This window comes from Adiantum capillus-veneris, chromosome 18 (assembly GCF_014529385.1).
Source record: "Adiantum capillus-veneris isolate H3 chromosome 18, ASM1452938v2, whole genome shotgun sequence".
NCBI lineage: Eukaryota > Viridiplantae > Streptophyta > Polypodiopsida > Polypodiales > Pteridaceae > Adiantum > Adiantum capillus-veneris.
The window spans coordinates 97012161-97035567 of NC_140948.1; the positions used below are offsets into that span (position 1 = coordinate 97012161).

General features: G+C 43.0%; 1 pseudogene; it reads right to left on the reverse strand.

Annotated features, from left to right (window-relative positions):
- Positions 1–332: 332 nt before the first annotated feature.
- The window catches only part of LOC147436061 (omega-hydroxypalmitate O-feruloyl transferase-like), a 91928-nt pseudogene continuing 68853 nt past the window's right edge, over positions 333–23407 (reverse strand).

A 23407-nucleotide genomic window follows, 5' to 3' on the forward strand; every position in this document is an offset into this window, starting at 1 on the left:
GGCTGCATTAGTAGCATACTCCGCTGTCCTATGTGGCATGACCTACGTGAACCCACATCCGGCTTCAGAAAACCAGCAAGCAGCTCTAATTCGCCTGGCTTAGCGCTGCTTTGGCTGATCATGCTTAGTGTCCCTTTTGCTTCCACTTCCTCATACATCCTGGTCTCTTTGTATTGCATTGTCATTGTACCTGCAATCCAATCATGGGGCCCTTTCCCCAAGTCCCATTGGGCACCATATTTGTCATACATATCAATAATGCATTGGAAAACACAACATCATTCTCCAATAGTCCCCCGACTAGCATCTCATCTTGAATTTACTCACCCATGTCAGGTCTTGTATAAGGCCTTCCTTTTGAGCCCGCTTAAAACATCCAAGAGCTTTCTTGCCATAGCCATGTTAGGAATATCCTTCCACGAACGTGTTCCAAGAGATGACATTTTGGACAGAAAGTTAATCAACTTCTTGTGCTTTGAACAAGGAACCACATTTGGCATTTGCATCCGCTTCATTGAGCTTCCTTGCCACACCATACTCTGTAGCATAAGGAAACATGCCTTCAAGGTGAAAGCATAGGTGATTGCATCTGCCACCTCCTTTGGCATCCATATAGACCAAGGCATTGCCAAACACAACATGTTTTGCCAACAACCCCTGAGTAGCAATCTCATCATGAATTTTATCACCCATGTGAAGGTCTATGTAAGGCCACAAACCTTTCAAGGTGCAAGCATAGGTGATTGCATTTGGAGAAAGTTGTTCCCTTCGCATTTGATTAAAACATCGTGGAGCTTCTTTGCAACAACTATGTTGTACATAATCTGCAATGAACATGTTCCAAGAGACGCAATTTTGGACAGAAAGCTCATCAACACAACTTTCTGTACTTTGATAGTGGCACCACACTTGGCTTTTTTTTTTTGGTTTAGAGAACCTTCCTTGCCACACCATGTTGAGCAACACAAGGGCACATGCCTTGAAGTTGCAAACATAGGTGATTGTATCTGTAGAGAGGCCCTTCCTTCGCATCCGATGAAAACACCACAAAGCTTTCTTGCCACAACCATGTTGGGCATATCCTTGGTTCCTAAACACAATATTTTGTACAAAGACCTCATCAAGTTGTTTCACAAGGGCACCACATTTGGCACATGTGTTTCCAACACCCCTTGGCTAGAAATCTCATCATGAGTTCTCTCACCCATGTGAAGATCTTGTGTAGGGCCACATGCCTTCAAGGTGCAAGCATAGGTGACTTTTCTTTCTCCCACTTTCTCACTCTTTCTCTTGACCTGACATTCAATTTCTTCTACTTTATTCAAAGTGCTCTTATCGCAATTTGTTATGCTCTTATGCCTGTGTGGAGGATCTGAGATGATGTATGTGTGGAGGATCTAAGACGATGTATGATGCCCCCATATCGACCATGCCTTCTCTTTTTCCAAGCTCATGTTTGCCTCTGCTTATTAATTACTAATTGTGCGGTTGCAATGTTATGAATCCTTTTGGATTCCACAACAACGGCATGCCCATCAAGGCTTGTGCAGACAAGCTGAAGCGTGAGATTGAGCAGTTTGGTAATCCTCCTCAGTTTCTCGTCGATCAAGAAACTATACATTTAGCAGATCAATAGCCAAATGTAGCATGGCCCCCATGCACAGAAGTAGCAAAAGGAAGCCTCGCACATAGAAGCCGAGGCGGCGAATACTCATGTTGGTAATTATTTTCCCATATCAAGTAAGAGAAAGAGTACAAAAGCCAAAAATCTAAAGCAGAGGCAAAATTTGGTGGTGAGGCCTATCAATGGAGGATTATGTCATCTCTCGGCATCTTGGAAGATGAGATTCCAAGGTTCACTCACCCAGCATATTGGCTGACTTACTTTCCTGACAATGCCATTGGAGATCTCAAGTTTCTTGGTGCCTATGTTGATTGGCATCGATCATTCATCACCACAGACATGAATCCTTACCATGACTCTTTTGTCAAATGGCAGTTCAGAGCTCTAAAGAAGCACGGAAAATTGGTCAAGGAATTGCGGCACACCATATACTCCCTCATGATGGGCAGCCTTGTACGGATCATGATAACCTCAAGGATTAATGGCCTAATTAATTAACCCAGAGTCTTGTCCCGTGTTAGTATATTAATGGGAGGCTACATTTAGTCGGATTAGTTAAATGCTCCGTTGAAGACATACTTTAGCGACGGAACACAACATTTGTACATCTAATCAACTAATCATATGTAAGCCAGACATACTAATTAACTCACACTCAATTGCGGCGATTTCCAAAAATCTGACAACTCCACACTCGTCAAGGTCCCGTGTCTTGTCCAACACACCATCTCCTTCTCTTGCATTGGAGGCACATCTTGCAGAGTAGCTTAAGAAACCAACTCATGGAAATAACTCTTCATCACATGAGCTGATGAGTTTGTACTGGATGTGCAAGGCCTTGGATGTAGTGATCTTCACCCATAAGTCCGTTCGATAGATTTTCATCTCTACACACACATCAAGCCCCATCACTCCATCACCACTGCATTGTGCCAACAAAGGGACACAACAACACATGGAAGACATTGCCAAAAGTCTTTCTCTCGCATTGGAGGCACATCTTGAAGAGCAACTTAAGAAACTTACTCATGGAAATCGCTCTTCATCACATGATCTGATGAGCTTGGACTGGATGTGCAAGGCCTTGGAGGTAGTGATCTTCACCCATGAGTCTGTTTGACAGGTTATCTTGCCTACACACACATCAAACCCCATCACTCTATTGCCACTGCATTACGCCAACAAAGGGACACAGCAACACATGGAAGACATTGTCAAAATCCTGGATGCTTGCTGCCTTATCAAAGAATCCTTGTCAGAGACAAAGGCTTAAGTGAAGGCATCCCATCATGCCCTCAAACGCATCCAATGCTTGAAGTTGGGGAGGCAAGGGGATATCAAGCAGGCTCTTTACTTCCACTTTATTTTATCTGCATAGGCTGATAAGGAAAAGGACCAATCGTAATCGATCCCTTGAGAATGACGGAAGAGAAGTAATGCCTTCTTTAGGATGAAGCCATAGCAGAGCAAAGAACATCCCCAGCATTGGGAGCGGAACCATCCACTTCAGCAGCCGATAGTAATGCATGTGAAACGTAAGCGAAAACTCATCGCTGAAATAAAACCATTCTTATCTACCATTTCCGGGATTACTATGCTAGAAGACCGCACTAAGACACATGGAAATTTGAAATGATGCCTTCCAAGTTGTTCAATCAACCGATTCTCTGTAATGTGTTTCGGACCCATGTAATTATGGGGCACAAGAAGAGTAGCCTTGAAAAAGTCAAAATCACCAAAATACCGCGTCAACAACCAAGATCCAGCCAAAATGTTTGTAGCCATATGGGCAGTTTAATTAACTAATGGAAGGATCTTTTTCTCGGAAAAGAAAAGGCTTCACCTGTATCTGTGCCTTATGCTCAGTCAAAGCACCCAAATCTGAAGAAAAATGATGTATTCAACAGTGTACAGTGTGCTAAATAAAATTTATCTAATGTCCTTGCTCCCACACAGTCACCGACTGCTGAAGATGACTCTCCTTAGTCAAAAAATGACTGCTGCCGAAGCAATGAATGAGCTGCAAGATGTCGCCTGCTGTTGTACACACGTGCAAACCTGAAACTGACAAGCTACTGCCTGTGCAGGTCAAAAATTGACCTGCTACTGCTGTTCTTACCACTGGCTGCCTACAAATGATGCATAAAAAACTGACGACCTGATCTGAAATGCATTGCCTCGATGTGCGTGGAGTTGCTCACGAACAGTTTACTGCTATCACAACCAGTTTGTGTGGCCTGTGCAGAGTGGTTATTCCATCGCAAGCCATTTAAGAGAGAGAGAGAGAGAATTGTACTTGCATCATCGAGTACATCTACTGCCTTCCTTATCCTCGCTGCGACTACGCCCACACTCTCTTCCCTCAAATTCGCCACCGTTGCTCGGACATTCACCACATCCAATGCATTGCCAAAATACGCAGGTGTCAATGCGGGCCTCAACCCGCTGCCTTAAGTCTGCCTTTAGATAGAGACAAACCTGTTAATGCACCAACACAACTTGGTTAGCGAATGTGCAAGAAGGAGATCACAATTGTATATATATAGCCCTTGGAAGCACAATCAAATCTTTTCATTACCGTCTGTTCTGACGACACTTCATATGCTTCCACCAATCTCTTCCATGCTGACGCAAGCACGGCTTGGTAGGATCTTATTGAAGGATTTCCTGATTCTTAGATTGCTTTCCTCTTGGCTGCTGAACTACAGCACTATCAAAATGCAAAACTCTGCAATGACCCTTCGTCGACCCTTCGTCGAAGGATGCTTTATATTAGGGATTTCCATAGCAGCTCTTGGTTCAAGAGCTAGATCTTTCCCAAGCTTTGACGTATCCAGCCAGCATTTTGGATCAAGCACCGTGCGCACATGGAATGGAGGTAGTGACACGCCCAGACCTTTACAACATTGGCCCCAAGACCTTAAAAAATATGAATAAGAGGAACCATCGAAAACAGCATGACTGGCAGTTGCACCAATGGCGATTCCACAGCCATCTCTGAATGTGGTAACCTGACAAAATTGGTGAAGAAATAAGGCAACTCGACCAGATGAGATTCATCTATACATAAACACAAACTACAAGGTAGCATTGCCCATCTTACATGTAAAATGTATGTAACAGAGAAGAATAACATTATTCTGCATCATGTATGTAGACATACAGCAGGCTAAGATTGCCCATGGTACATGCCGAGATGAATTGAGTTTACCTGGATAGAAAGAAAGGCCTCTTCAAATGGGTTGAAAGGAGTCGGTGCAATCAAGTCACTGTAGAGGTCATGGATGGAAAACTTCTCCTCGTGTAGCTCGGAAAAATCATAATCTGCAAAAGCTTCTCTGAACTCGACTCCGGCATCATTGTAGTCAATAACAATGTTGATGCATTTGTCACCACCGCCGTCATTCTTATGGCGAAAGCGTCCAGCAACAGGATAGAAGTCCACGAGAACCTTGGCCAATCCATATTTCAAGGTTTGGATGTCGCAACAAGAACGCCCTTCTTCTTGCATATAATCAGCATTGGCTAGAAGAGGATAGAAGAGGACACTTTTGATGTAGTTGAAATTCAGAAAGAAGGTGTTTGAAGGAGAAAGGTAGAAATTGAATCTGTGAGTAGGACACAATGGCTTTACGACAGAGGTATTTGTAACTTGTACATGGAGATGCTCATCTGACGATCCACCTGCGAAGTTAGAAAGCGTTATCAGCAGAAGAAACTGACGTCGGATGCAAAGAAAGAGTGAGAAAGTGGGGGAGAGAAAAGTCACGATCTAAAGTCGCAATCATTTGTGTCTTTTTGCTAACGTGGCATAGCTCTTCTTTGAGCTTTCAAAAAATAGTCTTTGGGCTAACTGCCCTAAAGAGATAAAATAAAAGCAAAGAGGCTAAAAGAGAAAACTGCCTTGGAGACAAAGCTGCAACAAAAAAGAGAGCAACTTAAACACGAGAGGGAAAATAAGGAAGAAATAAGAGGAGTGGTGTCTTCCAAAATATCATCGGGTGGTTCAGTCTTAGTGGAAAAAGTGCTAGAACCTTTAGAGGCTCTATTACAAGCTTACAAGGCTAGATTGAAGACCAATCGGACCTTGGAACAAAGATGGTTGAAATATTTTCATCTTGAGGTTGAAAAACAGAGATTAGAAATGTGCAAATGGTTCATAAAGACAACTCAAACTCTAATGGAGCCAAAGAAACTAAACATCCCTAAATCGGAAGTCTTAATCCACCAAAAAACAGGGAAATTGAGCACAAAGGGGACAAGATGATTGATCAAATGAAACTTGAAAGTGAAACACCATTGGACAAAAGGGTAGTGGCTAATACCACTGACACCAAGTCACAGGTGATGAAGCCCATTCCATAAGTGGAAAAGCCATGGCCACAGGCCGAAACACACACAACCTGGAGAAGAGGAAGGAAGCTCAAGGCACACAAGAGAGAGTGTATTACTTAGTGTGAAATGGAAAGATAAGATAGCCCTAGAGTGATGTGCGTGTATACAATGCACAGGAAAAAACCTCCTAGTGAGGGAAAAAATGCCCCGGCGGTCCTAAGTGTATTCACACACATCACTACCACATGTATATGGTAACAAATCCTCCCTTGGGAGTGATGCAGTGAATAAGAGCTGGCACATAGGAAGTGCCATGCCCTGAGGAAATGATCAATCCACAAAGAGGAGTAAGCCCAAAGCTTTGTGGAAAGCTTCAAACTTCTCACGAGACAATGCCTTTGTGAAAAGATATGCGAGGTTGTCCTATGTTGGCACATAAGCCAAGTTGATCTCTCCTGCTGAGACTCTCTCCCTGACAAAGTGGTAATGCACCTCAATGTGCTTTGTGCGAGCATGAAAAATTGGGTTCCTTGCAACTGCCAATGCGCTTTGATTGTCAGTGTAGATGATGTTGGCAGTGTCTTGTCCAACACCCAAATCAACCATAAGATGTATGAGCCATACACACTCAACCGTAGCTGTGAAGACTGCCCTTTACTCAGCCTCACAACCGGAAGTGGCCACAGTAGGTTGCTTCTTGCTCAACCATGACATGCATGAACTGTCGAGCATGAAACAAAAACCACTTGTGGACACTCGTGTGCCAAAGCAACCAGCCCAATTTGAGTCCAAGAAAGCATGTAAATCTGGCGGCAATTATCCCCCCTCGGGATAAAAAAACCCAAGATGTAAAGTGCCACTCAAGTAGCAACAAATCCGCTTGACAATCTACCAATGCTTACACCCTAGGCTATGCATAAATCTGTTGACCTGTGAGACTGCAAACTGAATATTTGGCCTTATGTTGCATGGCATAAATAAGGCATCCAACAATAGTTTGGTAAAGAGTGACATCAATAGGATCACCAGCATCATGAAGACTCAATCTCAAACCTATTTCCATGGGAGTGGCAATAGGCTTGCAATCCTCATGTCCAAACTTACATAGCAATGTCTCTATGTAACTTGTATAACACAAGGCAACACCACCATCACATTGCTTAAATTGTATGCCCAAGTAATGATGCAACAGTCCCAAATCTTTCATCTTGAAAGTAGCATTCAAATCAACCTTAAATTCAACAATATTTGCCTCATTCGGACCAATGATAAGCAAATCATCCACATATAGAACAACGACGAGAAGTACATCTCCCTCACGCTTTACATACAAAGTGCTTTCTGTTGAATTGTTATGAAAGCCTTGTTTGACCAAATGAGTGTCAGCTTTCTCATACCAAGCATGAGGAGACTGCTTCAACCCGTACAAAGCTTTTTTACATTTGCACACTTTATCCTTTTGTCCTCTCTTGACAAAATCACGAGGCTGTGTTACATAAACTTCCTCAAATATCTCACCATTCAAGAAGGTAGTAATAATGTATGATTGATGTACATCCCAACCAAAATGAGCTGCCAATGCACAGTAGTCATACGACAAGTGGGAGCAAAAGTCTCTTTTAATTCATGCCTTTTTTCTAAGCATAGCCTTTTGCAACAAGTTGAGCCTTATAGCGATCAATTTCACCATCGGGCTTGTGTTTCAATTTGTAAACCCACTTTGTACCAATGGCCTTTTTGCAAGGAGGCAAATCACATAAGGTCCATCTGTCATTTTCTATAAGTGCATCATATTCTGATTGCACTATGTATTAGTCTACACCTTAGAACAACATTCCAAAAGTTAAAAAAGCGAGGAAATGGCCCATTCATGATTAGCGACATATCATCAAGTAATTCTATAAAACTTGCAACATTAGAGGGAGAAGAAATATCCAGCTAGATCAGTGGGTGCAGGTTGAAGAAATATCATCTACCACTAACCATGGAAATGTTGGACAAAATACACCACACAACAAAAAGGAAGAAGCAAGCTCAAGCTAATCAGGCGCAGGCTCAAGAGGAAGTGAAGTTACAATTTTTAAAGCGCAAGCGACCAAAGGACGTCCAATTTCAACAACCGCCAACAACACGTCCTCTTATAGAAGCAATTTAGATAGAGCCAAATTGGCTTGGAGGTATGGATATAGGATGTTAACTTTGGGTGTCATCCTTATTATTATTATTTGTATCCAGTTATGGCCGGGCTTGTTGGTCCCGTAGGTCTATAGTCTAGGGCTGGTGATCCGTTGATGAGAGGTGCACTAGACTATGCACCAAACTTGTTTAGTGCCAATTGGCTGAATGTGGGCGCTCGTATGTGAAAGGGATAGACCCAACCCATAGATAAGGTTGTAAAACTATTCTTTTTTATTATTTTGAATGTACAAAGTGGAGCTTTTGCCTTCTCGTCTTGGCTATCTGTTTATGACCGAGAGAGAGAGAGAGAGAGAGAGAGAGAGAGAGAGAGAGAGAGAGAGAGAGAGAGAGAGAGAGAGTAGCCTAAAGCCTGTGAGTCGATGCCGATGTCATAGTTGAAGCAAAATCAAGGCCGAGAAGCACAAAGAAAGCTAACCAAGTTGCCATATGTACATGTACATGTACCTATAGTCGAAGAAGACATTGCTGTCAAACTCCCACTCTATGTGTGTGTATGAGGCCACTCTGAAAGAGGCTACACACTCCCGAATGAGCCGTGGGCTTCTCGTAGATGGAAGAGACTTCAACAATGGTACCTGTAATGGCTATGGAAGCTCTGTAGCACAAACTACCAAAAGAGGGCTGAAAAATGCAGCTCTTGAACCGTAGCTCGAATGAGGTTTTTGATGGCTCGAATGGCTCTGAAAGGGGGGTAAAACCCCCGGACATCTTAGCACACCTACTGGAAATGCTCTCGGAATGCTGAATTTGCCGATGCCAAAGTCATAACTCTGTTTGCACTCTTGAAAGTGCATGCGCGGAAGCGATTTCGGGAATGAAACAACTCTGATACCAAATGAAGGAGAGGAGCCGAGAGCAGAGTGAAAGAGGAAGACGCACACACACTCACCACCATGGCCACACACACAGGTTGGAGGGGAGAGCCGACACACAGTGTGTGCCCCTTTCTTTCTTCTCTAGCCTCTTGAGGGTGTGGAGAGGTAGATTGTCTCTTATTCCTCTTGGAACGTGAGGGAGACCTACCTCGCCATCAGTTCTTAGTCAAATTGCTCTTAGCAAAAGTATTCTTAGAGTAGGGAACATTTCCCTTCCTCTCTTGGTCATCATCATACGTTTGGGCTTGAGCGATGGCTTCTTCCAAAGTTTTTGAATGTTGGGTCTTGACATGAAGACAATAGTCTTTGTCAAGACCCCTATTGAAACCCCGTATCTTTTGGAATTCATCTAGACCTTCTAGTTTTAATATAATTTCTTGATACTTAGAAAGATACTGAGTGAGAGAGAGGCCAGACATGCGGCATGCATCCCATGCTATCCAATTCTTATCTTCTTCATTGGAATCCAAAAACTCTTTGGAGAAAGAAGCTTGAAACACAGCCCAAGACTGAGGACGAGCATCTATTGGAAATGTCATCCACCACTTCTAGGCCTTGCCTTTAAGAGATAAACTTGTTTCCACAGCTGTCTTAATATCTTGGGTGTGTCTCAGCCTATGAATATCACTCCATTTGTGTAAGAATGTATTGACCGCATCCTTGTTGCGATCACACTCTTAACCCTGAAACTCAGGAATGGTGATATTCTTAAGTAATGCATTACTACGTTCTGCATCTTCTAAAGCACTTGCCTCATGGACTCCTTGAGTTGTGTGAACATGGACTCCTTGAACCGTGCAAGCTTGGGTTCCTTGAACCGTGCGAGCTTGGGCTCCTTGAGCCATCTGTGAATTCATAAATGTCATAAGTAGATCAGTAAGGTTTGTAACATTTGCATTCAATGCAAAGAGGTTGCGTTCAAGTACGCTTTGGTGTTTTTTCAAAGTCTTCAAAGCAGCCATATCTACAAGGCCATGATCTCCTAGACCATCATCGTCATGCATATTAGTGTCGGTAGCGTCCATGGTTGCTAGATTTTGATGTGCGTGCTCAAAATCAAAAGTGTACGTATGTGGGATATCCTCACTGGCCATGGTAAATACACGCTAATGTAGAGAGAGAAAAACGTCAATTTGTACCTTGTAAAGCTTGAAGTCGTGTTTTTTTATGCTCGGTGACTTTTGCGTTGCATGTGATCCTCGCCTTGCGGAATTTGTAGCGCTTCACGTCTTGTTCTTCGTAAGAACACCTTCGTTGAATCTTCATAAAAAATTGTCATTTTTGTGAAGACTTTTGTTCACTTGTGAAGCTTCTTTCTTGGAGAAAAAAAGAATTTTGGAAGAAAACTTGTCTTTCTATAAGGATTGAAAAGGAAGGGTGAAACTACTTCCTTTAAGTTTGTAGCTTTCCTTTCCTTCTAGCTTTCTTTGTCAACTCAAGTATGTTATCTTTCCTTGTCGTATACAATACGTGCGTGCTATAGAGTTGTCAGTTGAGTTTGCCTTGGTCACCCACCTTGGTGCTCGTTGTCTGTTCCCTCGTGTTGTGCATGTCTTCTCTTTTGCTATGCCGCAGGCCGTCGTCTTCCCTGCCTGTTGCATGCAAATCGTGGGAGAGGAGATATGTGTCGCATGCACATGCAACCCACTTTTCCCCTTTTCCAATAGCTTGGATACCAATGTCGTGTGCTAGTCTCCACCCAACCATGCTATCTTATAGCCTCCCCCTAGCGTACACATTGTCCCTCAATATGCTTTCTAACATCTTCATCTCCATTGAATTTTTGTGTGAGCTTGGCCACTTGTACTGCCTTATTTCTAGGCTCTCTGTCATGCATGCTACACATATTTTCTGCAATAGATCGACCAATAGCTTGAGCAAATGTTGCCAAGTCACCCAAGTGAGCAGGTATAGTGGGAAGAGGTGCTCTCGGGACTACATGTGGAATGGGGGTTGGCATTGGGTTTGGCATATGGGTAATCCTTGGGTTCCAAGCTTGGTATGACGTTGTGCCATGTGGTGGTCCATTAAAGTTCATATGTGTGGCCCTAGGCATAGTAGACATAGGATGTGACATGTTAATGCTAGCTGGTATGGCTCCACTAGAATAGGGGCTTGGATAGGGTGGTTGTGGAACGTAAGTTGTCGAAACAATTGGGGGTGTAGGAGCTACATGGGGATGAGGGCCAACAAGTATATATGACTGATATACACCTATAGGTATTGCTGTAGGCACTGTGCTACTAGGCAGCGATGTTTTACTAACAAATGAGGTCCAGGGTGTACATTTCCCATGCTCATTACTAGGATAGGCCTAGTAGCCATAGCGTCTTTGAGGGAAAGATGAACTAAATTTGGAAACTTAAAACTATTGCTTGTGGGCTCAGACTGTATCAAGAATATAGGCAAAACAACATATGAAGGATCCATGGGACTTATTGAGGGAGTCTCCATTGATAGGGTCAATCGTCTCGCCTTTCCCGTATCCAAGAATCTCATAGGACCCATTGAAGGATTTCTAATTCCCTTGCTTTGCCTCTTTGATTGGACAACCCCATGGATGACATCACATACCATCCGTTGCCATTTCTCTAGACTTGTGGCACTAGATGTGGATTATACAACCCACATGGTATGTGTAGCCCGTGTACAGGTCGGTCAAAGTATCTGTTTGCAGGTCATATTGCCAATTTTCAATGAGAAATACCCCCTCTAAGCCTAGAGTGTTGGAGGTTCCTCTTGAAGTGAAGGCATTATGGTTCCCTATGGTATGACCCCTCAGTGACTGCTAATTTGGGAGCACTTGGTCGCTCGTCTGGCATGATTGTTCTCATAGGGGTCTTTGCTTTCACGGCTTGGCGGTGCTCTATTATACGTAGGCTCTCAATTTCCCTTTCCCGAACTGCTTGCATATATCATTCGACCTCTTGTACTTTGGCAAGACTCCTACCATCGGGTAGTAGAACTTTAGAGGTTGTTGGCTTGGTAGGGTCTTTAGTGAATGCAGGGGGTAGGATATCAGCATGGACACTGTTGGGGAGTATAGGGTCTACATGATAAGTGAAAAGAAAATCTACCTCCCCAGCAACTTTGTTTACTTCACTAGTTGTAGGCTCCAAACGAGTGGCTCGACTAATGGTTTCTTTCTAACATGTAAAAAATGACCTCAACACAACATGTAGGCTGCGGTTGGAGCTTCGCACAGAGTGGTTCCCTGACAACGGCGCCAAAAATATCAGCTATAGAGAGTTTTGCCAACACTGTGTGCGAGCCACAAGGGTTGCAAGCACAAAACCGGTACACACATATAAGCTCTACGACTACAGATGGTGTGTCACTCACCTCCTGCACTGCTGTCGGTTGAGGGAATCTTGCGTGCGTCGAGAGGAAGAAGCCGCCGCTATTGCTGTCCTCCTCGCTCCCGCCATACTCCCGTTGCTCGATCACCTAGTGTTTGAGCTCTTTTGAGAGCAGTTTGACTCCCCGGATGGATATTTCTTTGCATGAACATGCTTTTGGCGCCTACTTGAGCGTCGTGATAGACTTGTACGTCTTTGTGGATACTGCCATTGTACGCTTTTATGGAGCCACCTTTTGGCTAGTACGACAATCCAGGCCATTTTTGAGACTTGGTCCGGATGATAGCCATTTTTGAGACTTGGCATACGTTTTGCTACATAACCTACGTTGTTGAGGGTCGATAGTGTGAGGTTTTCATTGAGCTGCTGGGGTATTCTCAAATGTGGAGATACCTTCGGTGATACAGGTAGCTGGAGCATCCCTTACGAGGCCTCACCATAGGACATGTATAGAGTGGTATAGGTGCTTTTGATGCCGAGTTGGCGGTCTATGGTCAATTTGACAATTTATGTGCCTCAGTTGGTCTCTATACAGTGTGCTTTTGAGAGGCATTGCCCTCTTTTATGCTTTGTGAGTGACATACTTGGTCATTTTGTCTCGTATTTTGGTTGACATAGTCCCAAATACAAAGGAAACTCTGCCAAAATTTTTCCAAAATCTTTTGGTAGTTTTGTCACCATGTCTACTAGCAAAGACTGTGAAATTTATGACATAAAGAAGTTTGATGGTACTAATTTTCAGCTTTGGAAGAACCAAATGCATGATGTGCTTGTCCAACAGAAGCAAAATTTGCCAATTGCCTATGCGGCTAGAACTGAAGATATGCACATGACTCAGTTTCAGTGGGAGGAGCTTGATGAGCTATGCAGGTCTATGATTAGATTGCACCTTGGTGAGTCGCTGTAATTTTGAGTGTTAGAATGTGACATTGCTCATGCTTTATGGCAGAAATTATGCGACACTTACAAAAAGGATACGGCTAGCAATAAGGTTTTCCTGATGCGACCTTCATATGAAGGAGTCAAATAGTGTTGCCAACCATATCAATGATTTTGATTCTCTTTTTGCCCAGATTCGTGCACAACGCATGACCATTGATGATGAGATGAAAGAAATCTTTTTGCTTTGTTCATTGCCACCCTCTTGGGATAACTTTTGCACAACTATTAGTAACTCTGCTCCTAATGGTACACTTAAGTATGATGATGTTACTAGTGTACTTTTGTCAGATATGATGCGTCGGAAGACCATGACTAGCTTGCATCATGGCGAAGCCCATTATGTGCAAAGGGATGATAAGCAATGTAAGGGCCGTTCTTCGTAACGTGAGTCCAAGAAAGAGTGCAATAGAGATGCATCAAAGGGTAGATCAAAATCTTGTGGTCGCCGCAATGTTCAATGCCATTATTGTGATAAGTTTGGTCACATAAAGAAGGATTGTTATGCTTGAAAGCATAACAAAGAAAAAGGCAAAGGATAAAAGCAAAGATCATGATGATAAAGAGGAGAAACCAAAGAGTTCGGTTGGCAAGTGTTGCCAGCCATATCAATGATTTTGATTCTCTTTTTGCCTAGATTCATGCACAGTGCATGACCATTGATGATAAGATGAAAGCAATCTTTTTTCTTTGTTCGTTGCCACCCTCTTGGGATATCTTTTGCACAACTGTTAGTAACTCTGCTCCTAATGGTACGCTAAAGTACGATGATATTACTAGTGCATTTTTGTCAGAGGAGATGCATCGGAAGACCATGACTAGCTCACATCATGGTGAAGCTCATGGGGCTTTCTAATTACCGAGCAAAAAAAACCGAGCGAAGACAAATTCAAGCAAAAATTGATACAATAACAACAATGGTGAAAGAAAAAATTATGCCATGCACATTACTTTCACTACCATAAATATAACACTCAATCTACAAAAAATGAGATTTTAGAACCAGTATGAAAATTGAATACCCGAGACACAAGCAATCTCTTCATACTTGAAACATATACAATTCAATTCCACGTGGCATACCTCCTCTCAAATAGCTGACAAAAAAATTGACAAGCTCTTGTTTACTAATTACCAAAAGTTCAAGCTCCAATTCACTAATTACCAAAAGGTCAAGTCAAGAATTCTCGTCTCACTTAAGTTCATTGGAAGCTAGTGCAACATTGGCTTCTAAGATGCCTCTTAATTCTTCGAGCCCTCCTAATTGCAAATTTAAGGATAAAATAAAGCTTGAAGAGGTGCCTTGCAGGGATCTTCAAAAGGTTGCTTTATCTGATCATTTTGCTTTTGGAACCACTTTCCTTGAGGAAAATTTCTTCCCTAACTAACAAGTCTGTTGTGAGATCAGTAGACAGAAACGATACTACCTAGAGCTGGGGGTGGAAAGCTGGGGGTGGTTATGGAGCGAGCTCAGTGGAGCGAGCTTTAGAGAGGCTTTTCCCCCCCCCCACCACCACTACCTCCCATTGCCACCCCTTACCACCCATGACCACCAACACCCTAGTCCACCACCGATGGTTGGTGGTGTTAGCTCACTACCACCATCTGCCACTCCTCCTAGCTCCTACTACCACCACTCATTGCCGCCGGTTCTCCTCCCACTCTTCCCTCCAATGGGCTACTCTCCAATCCCTTCTCCCTTTTCCTCTCTCTCTCTCTCTCTCTCTCTCTCTCTCTCTCTCTCTCTCTCTCTCTCTCTCTCTCTCTCTCTCTCTCTCTCTCTCTCTCTACTATCTCTGTCTCCCTTTGTCTTATATTTAGCATGAGCCGGATTGCATGGGCGTGATTATCTGGCATGATTCTATGGGCAAGAAGCAACAAATGGGCAAAACACAGCAGTTGTAGGTGTGACCGTGTGAGTGAGACAAACGACATCAAAAGATATATTATTCGGAATCCAACTCATTTTAGCAAATGTTATTTTTTAAAGGGAAAATTACCAAAATACCCCTCTAATTTGTGGAAATTCCAAGAATACCCCTCAAATTTCAAAAATTCACAAAATACCCTTGTATCTATTTTGGTCGGATTGTTCAAGATGTTCTAATCTTTATTCTTTTTTGACAATTGATAACTGTTTTTGAGTGGTTAGCATGTAATTTGTCACAAATTACCTCGCCAAAAAGGCGATTATGTCTAAAAATAATGTAATGATTCATCCCAAAGCCCTCAAATTCTAGTTTATCATCATGTAATGATAGACATTCAGTCTTCTTATGAAAAGCTACAAATTTTTTTATCTTTAGAGAAATTTCATCTCAGGACTAGGGGTATTTTGGGAATTTTGAGGGGTATATTGGGAATCTCGATAAATTAGAAGGGTATTTTGGTAATTTTCCCTTTTTTAAAAAATGAACCTACCCTCACTGGTTTGCTACTGGAACCAGTCCGCGCCGGTGCAGAAGGGTTGCAGCAGCAGACCAGGGGCATATGGTGGAGCGTGCGACGCCACATTCAGACTAAGTGGAGGTTGAGGTGTTTGACGGCGTACCATAGTGATTGAAGGGACTAGATATCAGCCACGCAATCCCCTGCTTCCAAGCTTATCGTTCTCTCTCTCTCTCTCTCTCTCTCTCTCTCTTCCAAGCTTATCGTTCTCTATCTCTCTCTCTCTCTCTCTCTCTCTCTCCCCCCCCCCCCCCCCCCCCCAGCTGAAGGCGAGCAAATGGTGTGATGGGGAGGGAAGCGAAGCATCATGAGAAGGGGGAGCGAGGAGCACATGCTATAGCCAGATATGTGCTAACCATTTCAAAAAATGAATTATGTTGCATCGGCATCGAAGCAGAAGTAGGGGCAGCATTGTCACTAGCACGGCGAAGGGGCTCGAGGACCTAATGCCCGCAGAAGCTTGCATCCACCTGCGTCTGGTTTATTAGATGGAATATTTGAAGATGCCTCCTGTGGCTTGGAGGGGAAAAAGGCCGGATAATGGCCCACATGGGGGGGGGGGGGGGGGGAGACAGAGAGAGAGAGAGAGAGAGAGAGAGAGAGAGAGAGAGAGAGAGAGAGAGAGAGAGAGAGAGAGAGAGAGAGAGAGAGAGAGAGAGAGAGAGAGAGAGATGGGAATGCCATGCGGCGTCAAGAACAACAGCTGGAGAGGAGAGAGAGGGAGAGAGAAGGAGATTCCATGTGTAGGAGAAGGGGTATGGAAAGATAGAACTTTTTTTCTGGTGCTGACAGGAGGCGTTCCATTTTGAGGTGTGTGTTGCACTGCAGATTCGAGCTCGCTCCTTCTTTGAGAGAGAGAGAGAGAGAGAGAGAGAGAGAGAGAGAGAGAGAGAGAGAGAGAGAGAGAGAGAGAGAGAGAGAGAGTTACGAGACTGGCACCCTCCTGTTGTAGTGGTTAGCTGCAATTGGGATAGCTGGTGTAATGGTTAATTATGTGCTGTCTATTTATTTTACTAATTGAGTTGATGATGATTTTGTAGAGTGGAATGCGGGGAGTTGATGAAGAGACGACGGCAATTACTCTTGGCCATTTTATATTTGCACAGTATTTTAGAATCTCATTTCAATAAGCCACTATGGCTCTGTAAATAGTTGTAGTGGGAACTCCCCTTATGGGTCATGCAAGAACTAATGAGCTTCACTCATTTACAAAAGTTAAGTGGTTGTAAAAAGAGGGGCCTCAATTTTTGGCACCTTAAACTCAAAAATAATATATTAAATACCAACTCCACAAGAAAGGTGCCATGGACTTTGGGGATAGATTTAGGCCTTTCTCTTGTAGATTCTCTTCTCTACTCTCTTATGCTATGGTTATCTGCTGTGTACTCTCTAATCTAGTCTCCATCTCTTACACATCTCTTACACTCTCTTACAAGCATGTCTATGTCAATTCTATGTTTACTGTGAGTGTGTGTGTGTGTGTGTGTGTGTGCGTCATAGTTTAGGTGTGAGTGTCTGTGCTTGGAAATTGGAAGAAGAGGTGGACAGGTTGATGGTGATGTTTGGGAGCTTGTTGTGAAAAATTTAAGCGGTCGATCTCCCCTCTCTTCTCCCAACAGTGGTATCAGAGCTTCAAGTTCAAGGATAAATCGGCACCAGATTTCAATCTTAAGAAGGAGTTCCTCTAATCGACAAACTCCAAATTGCAATTCATCGACGTTGCAATTCAAGGATTCGAGGACTCGTGGAAATTCAAAGTATAATTGATTGAATTTGCAGAAGAAAACTCGATTGTTAATTGGTGGCTAATCGGCAATTGGTTTCCAATTCGGCTTCATAACGATCAAAATATGGTGTGTCGAGTGTTCACCTTCAATTCTAATGCATAATCATTGCGGATTGTGAAGGCAAGAAGAAAGCAGAAAAGCTTGGAGAGTCGGAAGATTCTTGATTTCGAAAACTAGTTGCAATCGAGCAATTGCTTTGTCATGAAGGACGATATCGGAAAGCTTAATTAGAGAGGAAGATTGAAGGAAAGAAAGAAGGATCGAAGAAGAGAGGAGGAAATTTTAAGTTTGCCACGAAGACTTGAAGATAGAAGGAAGGATGGAAGGAGCCATCAAAACCATCGGAGAACTACCGTAATTCTCTTGCTTGAAAGCCTCAAGTCCACTATTCTCCCTTGCCTTGTGCTTCCTCAAGTCAACCACAGTGCATCCACAACTTTTGACACTACCTACAGTGGGAAGGGCTGCCTAGCAGTGTAGACGATTCAAATTCTGCCGTGGGAAGGGCCACCAAGCCGTGCTATCGACCTGCACGAAAACACTTGTAGCAGCTGTCAACATGGTCGCCTAGGACCCCTGGACAATAGCCGCTTCTTCCTCGCGGACTGAAGGTGACCCTGCACGGAGTTCTGAGCCCTCCTCCTGCTCGCGCTGTCGGCTCTTTTGCCTGCACTCCATACAAGGCTTTAATAAGCCTTTACACACCCTTGAAAAAAAAAAGGTGTGATTTAAAACTTTGGCCGTCCACTGTTTCTACTCGGCCGCCCACTGCAAAACCCTCCAAGCCCTTTAAATTCAACCACTCTTGATACTTCAAGAGGACACCCACACATTATCATTAATTGGCCATTGAACAGTCAAAGCTGTCGATTTGAACAAGGCGAAATTGAGTATGATTTGAACGATCCAAAATTCCTTGCATCTAGCAAAACACTCAAAGCTATTGATTGAACTAATCTTGATCCACGATGGACATTTTTGTTGAATAAAACGCATCCAAAGATCAAAACAGGAGGCGATCAAAGGCCGCGTATAATTAGCGACTATCCGCCACGACATAGGGCACGAATCAAGCAGTGACCATATCGTAAAATTGTCAATGTATTATTATTTTGGGGGTAAGGGAGACCGGACGCTACAAAATTCAACCTGCTCGGCGACACACCGTCGGACTGTCCACTTTTCTGGCAATTTCCTAGCGCATCGCCATTCCGGACTGGACGCCACTGAAAATTTTCAGCTAAGTATATTACATTTCTGTTATTTATTTTTCTCTTTTATTCCGCATATTGCATCTGTGAATATCATCAAATAGCCTTTTTAAGCATTACCATTTAATTTTTTTTTAAAAAAATATTTTTTTTAAAAAAGAGAAAAAACATAAAAAGCACGCAATCATGGCACACCTTCCTCAGGCACCCACGATTGCGGAACAACTTCAAAATCTGCAACAATCACTCACATATGAATGCATGCGGAGGCAAGAACTTGAAGATAAATTATTGCATTCTGCACGCACCGAATCTGCACCGGCACCCAAGAAAAACAAAATTAGCAGAAAAGCCTTCACTTTCAAAGATTTTGATGGCACTAAAGATGCTAGCACGGTTCTAGCATGGGTTAGTCAACTAGATGACTATTTTCATGATGAAGACTTTCCCGAGTGTGAAATGGTAAAGTGTGCATCAAATCATCTCACTAGCAGCGCTGCATTGTGGTGGAACGCCACCAAACAACATGGAAGAAGACCACGCACCTGGCATGCATTTAAAAAAGTGTTTTTACCCCAATTTTTGTCCACACAGTACAAAGCTAAAGCACGATGTCAGTGGGATTTAATTTGATAGGGTAGAAATGAAGATGTACAGGGTTACATTGACCGTTTTTGGGATTGTTTAATTCAATTGCAAGCTATTGAGCATGTTAGTCGTAGGAAATTGAAGTGAAAGTACATATCAGGCTTGGCACTACAAATTAGTGCTGAGGTAGATATGTTCGAACAAGATTCTCTGTCAAAGGCTATTAATTTGGATCTCAATGCAGAAAAGAAGAAAGGTGGACATTCCTCTCACACTGATCAACCTGCTAACACTAACCGCAACAAGAGACCTCCTTTCTCTACTAACTTTGACAGAAACAAACACCAAAGCCGTACTATTTTCAAAAGACGTAGATTCGACAACCCTCCTACAACTGCTCAACCTCATACGAGCAACAACAACAACAACACCCAGCAACGAGGCAACCAAAATTCTTTCAAGCAACATTCTCCTCCAAATTCTAATGGTAACAAAAAGGTGAAGTGTTTTAAATGCTTTCGATATGGTCAATATGCAGATAAGTGTCCAAATGGTCAATCCAATGGTCAATCCAATGGCCATTCCAATGGAGTCAACAAAAATTCAAGTCAAAAACCCTTCAACAACAACCGCCCCAACGGAGCTACTCTTAACTTCATCGAAGATGCTACACCCGACGACAATGAAGTGGAAGCTAACTACGGTGAGGGATATGATCGTGATTATGATGACGATGACAACCCATCCTCAGGTACTCCTATATCTCCTCACACTTTGTTTAAAGTGCAAGGCACACCAATTCAAAGAAGGTGATCATGTTTTACTTCACATCGAAAAACGAAGGATCAAAAGTGTTGATACTAATGTCTTTGTTAAGCTTGCTCCTCGTTTTTATGGACCTTTCAAAATTTCAGCTGTCATTAATGATGTTTCTTTCCGTTTAGCACTACCTGCACATTGGCACATTGGCACATTCACAATGCCTTTCACATCAGTCTTTTACGCCCATTCCGAGGACCCCTACCTACACACCACATTTATGAAGACCCACCTTCACTTGTAGACCAAGAAGAGCAACTCATCCCTGACAAATTAGTTGACCATGAGACCACCACTACACGCACTGGAATGGTTTATAACCCTTACCTTTTGACTTTCAAGGGCCACCCTAGAGAGGAAAATGGATGCCTGAAAAGTTTTTTCGCAACTTTCCCGACCTTCTCCACACTTTCCATCACTCACGGTCCAGTTGATTTCTCTATTGAGCAACTGAGGACAGTTGCTATCCCTGGTGGGAGGGATGTTACGAGACTGGGCACCCTCATGTTGTAGTGGTTAGCTGCAATTGGGATAGCTGGCGTAATGGGTAATTATGTGCTGTCTATTTATTTTACTAATTGAGTTGATGATGATTTTGTAGAGTGGAATGCGGGGAGTTGATGAAGAGGCAACGGCAATTACTCTTGGCCATTTTATATTTGCACAGTATTTTAGAATATCATTTCAATAAGCCACTATGGCTCTGTAAATAGTTGTAGTGGGAACTCCCCTTATGGGTCATGCAAGAACTAATGAGCTTCACTCATTTATAAAAGTGAAGTGGTTGTAAAAAGAGGGGCCTCAATTTTTGGCACCTTAAACTCAAAAATAATATACTAAATACCAACTCCACAAGAGAGGTGCCTTGGAGTTTGGGACTAGATTTAGGCCTTTCTCTTGCAGATTCTCTTCTCTACTCTCTTATGCTATGGTTATTTGCTATGTACTCTCTAATCTAGTCTCCATCTCTTACACATCTCTTACACTCTCTTAAAAGCATGTCTATGTCAATTCTATGTTTACTGTGTGTGTGTGTGTGTGTGTGTGTGTGTGTGTCATAGTCTAGGTGTGAGTGTGTGTGCTTGGAAATTGGAAGAAGAGGTGGACAGGTTGATGGTGATGTTTGGGAGCTTGTGTTGAATAATTTAAGCGGTCGATCTCCCCCCTCTTCTCCCGAGAGAGAGAGAGAGAGAGAGAGAGAGAGAGAGAGAGAGAGAGAGAGAGAGAGATATGGACGTTTCCTTCCTGTGATAACATGCTTGTGTGCTGCCTGATCTTGGCCACCAAACACTGTGGTCATTCTCGCTGTCTCTCTGTGGCACTCCCTGTGGGCTCACAGTCTCACAGATGCACAACTCAGAGAGAACGATGTAGAGTGAGGTGGACATGGTGCTGGAGAGTAGAGGATTGAGGTAGTTGCAGGAGTAGTATGTCTCTCTCTCTTTCTCTAGTCGACACTGGACGCGGGAGAGGATGTACGGGCTGAGGAAGGGTTCATGAGCGGCCCCATTTCCCAAGGCCTTTTGCCTCCCTCTATTCCTCCACCTTACACTGACATCAAGTGTGAGGTTGGACCATGCATGTGGAAAAGATATTTCCTCTGGTTTGATGATTTCCGCATTGCGAAGGATTATTTAGCATGGCATCGTGAAGAAGGGCGGGATGCGTAAGAGCAAGCCTTGCTTTGTCGTATGCTGTGCTACGTGATGTTCTTCATTGTGATAGTCTGAGTGCAATGGCCTTGGCTAACAATCCAGTGCTTCATTCCAGAACAAAACACATTGATGTGTGTTATCACTTCAGTCGTGAATGCCTAGCAAACAAGAGCCTTGATTTATTGAAGATTCCTACATAAAAGAACACAACGAATGCACTCACTAAAAGTCTCTCTCCAGCCATCTGTTTCAGCACTGTCGTGAGTTGATGGGCATTGGGTGAAGAGTGGTTCTCTTCCATTCTTGTGGTCTCCCACATTGGCCATCAAGTGGGATAATGTTAGGTTTAATGGCCATGTGATTGACCGCCCATAACTAACTGCTACTAACCCTAAGTGTACAACTATACACTTGTGTGAGCCACTAACACTAAGTACAATGTGTATTGTGCCTTAGTGCATAAGATAGAGAAGAAAAAAAGGGGGCACACAGTGTGTGTCGGCTCTCCCCCTCCAACTTGTGTGTGTGGCCATGGTGGTGAGTGTTGATGCGTCTTCCTCTTGCGCTGTGCTCCCAGCTCCTCCTCTTCAAGGGAATTTCTCAAGAGAAAAAGATCTTACAAGCAGGGTTGTGGTAGCCAACAAGATGTTCACACCTTTGCTAAGAAACATGTTCTATGTGTGAGAGAGAATAAGCCTTCAAACTGTGATATGATACCTTAGGTGAACACGAATATTCAGTTTAAGGCATTTGCAATCAATGACTAGGCATTGTTGTATAATTCCAAGTTAGAGCAACATCAATGCAAGTTGAAGTTCAAACACTTTAGTTCTTTCAAGATTATTGAAGATTTTGGTTTAGAACTCGTTTAGGAGCATTTAGATAGAAAGATATGTATGGGACTATTGTTGATGTCAATGGATAATATGAGTCCATTGATAAACCTATCCATGGAATTAGATTGAAGAAATTTTATGGAAAATCTCCAATTCTTGATATTGTATCATTGTAGCAAGTATTGATAGTTTCTAACTATATGATATGAGTCGAAGGGAGAAGGGGAAAGCAAAAGATTTTATGGAAAATCTCCAATTCCTATTATTGTATCATTGTAGCAAGTAGTGATAGATTCTAACTATTTGATACCAGATCAAGGGAGAAGGGGAAAGCAAGAGATTAATAAGAGAGTTTATGATAAGAGGAAATCATATTAGCAAATTAGAAGAAGAAATTCTTAGAGATGATCTAGGGAGGAAATGATAGTGCTAAAGCCAAAAGAGGAGAGGAGGTGTGAGTGCGTGTTTGGTGCATGCAAAGTGCAGGTGAAGAAGGAGATGAGTGCACACAATGATGGTGGAGCTCGGCATGATCATTCACCCCTCACTAATCCTTATTGATCTATATTACCAAAAAAATAGATAAGGTTGGTATGGTCAATGTGATGGGTCTCTGGCTAGTTGACCTCTCGTTGACCTCACCCTAACAATCTCCCACTTGAAGGCCAACTTGGCCCAAGTGGCTATATGTGTAAGTATGTACATCTCTACAAATGTGAATCAATCCTAGGG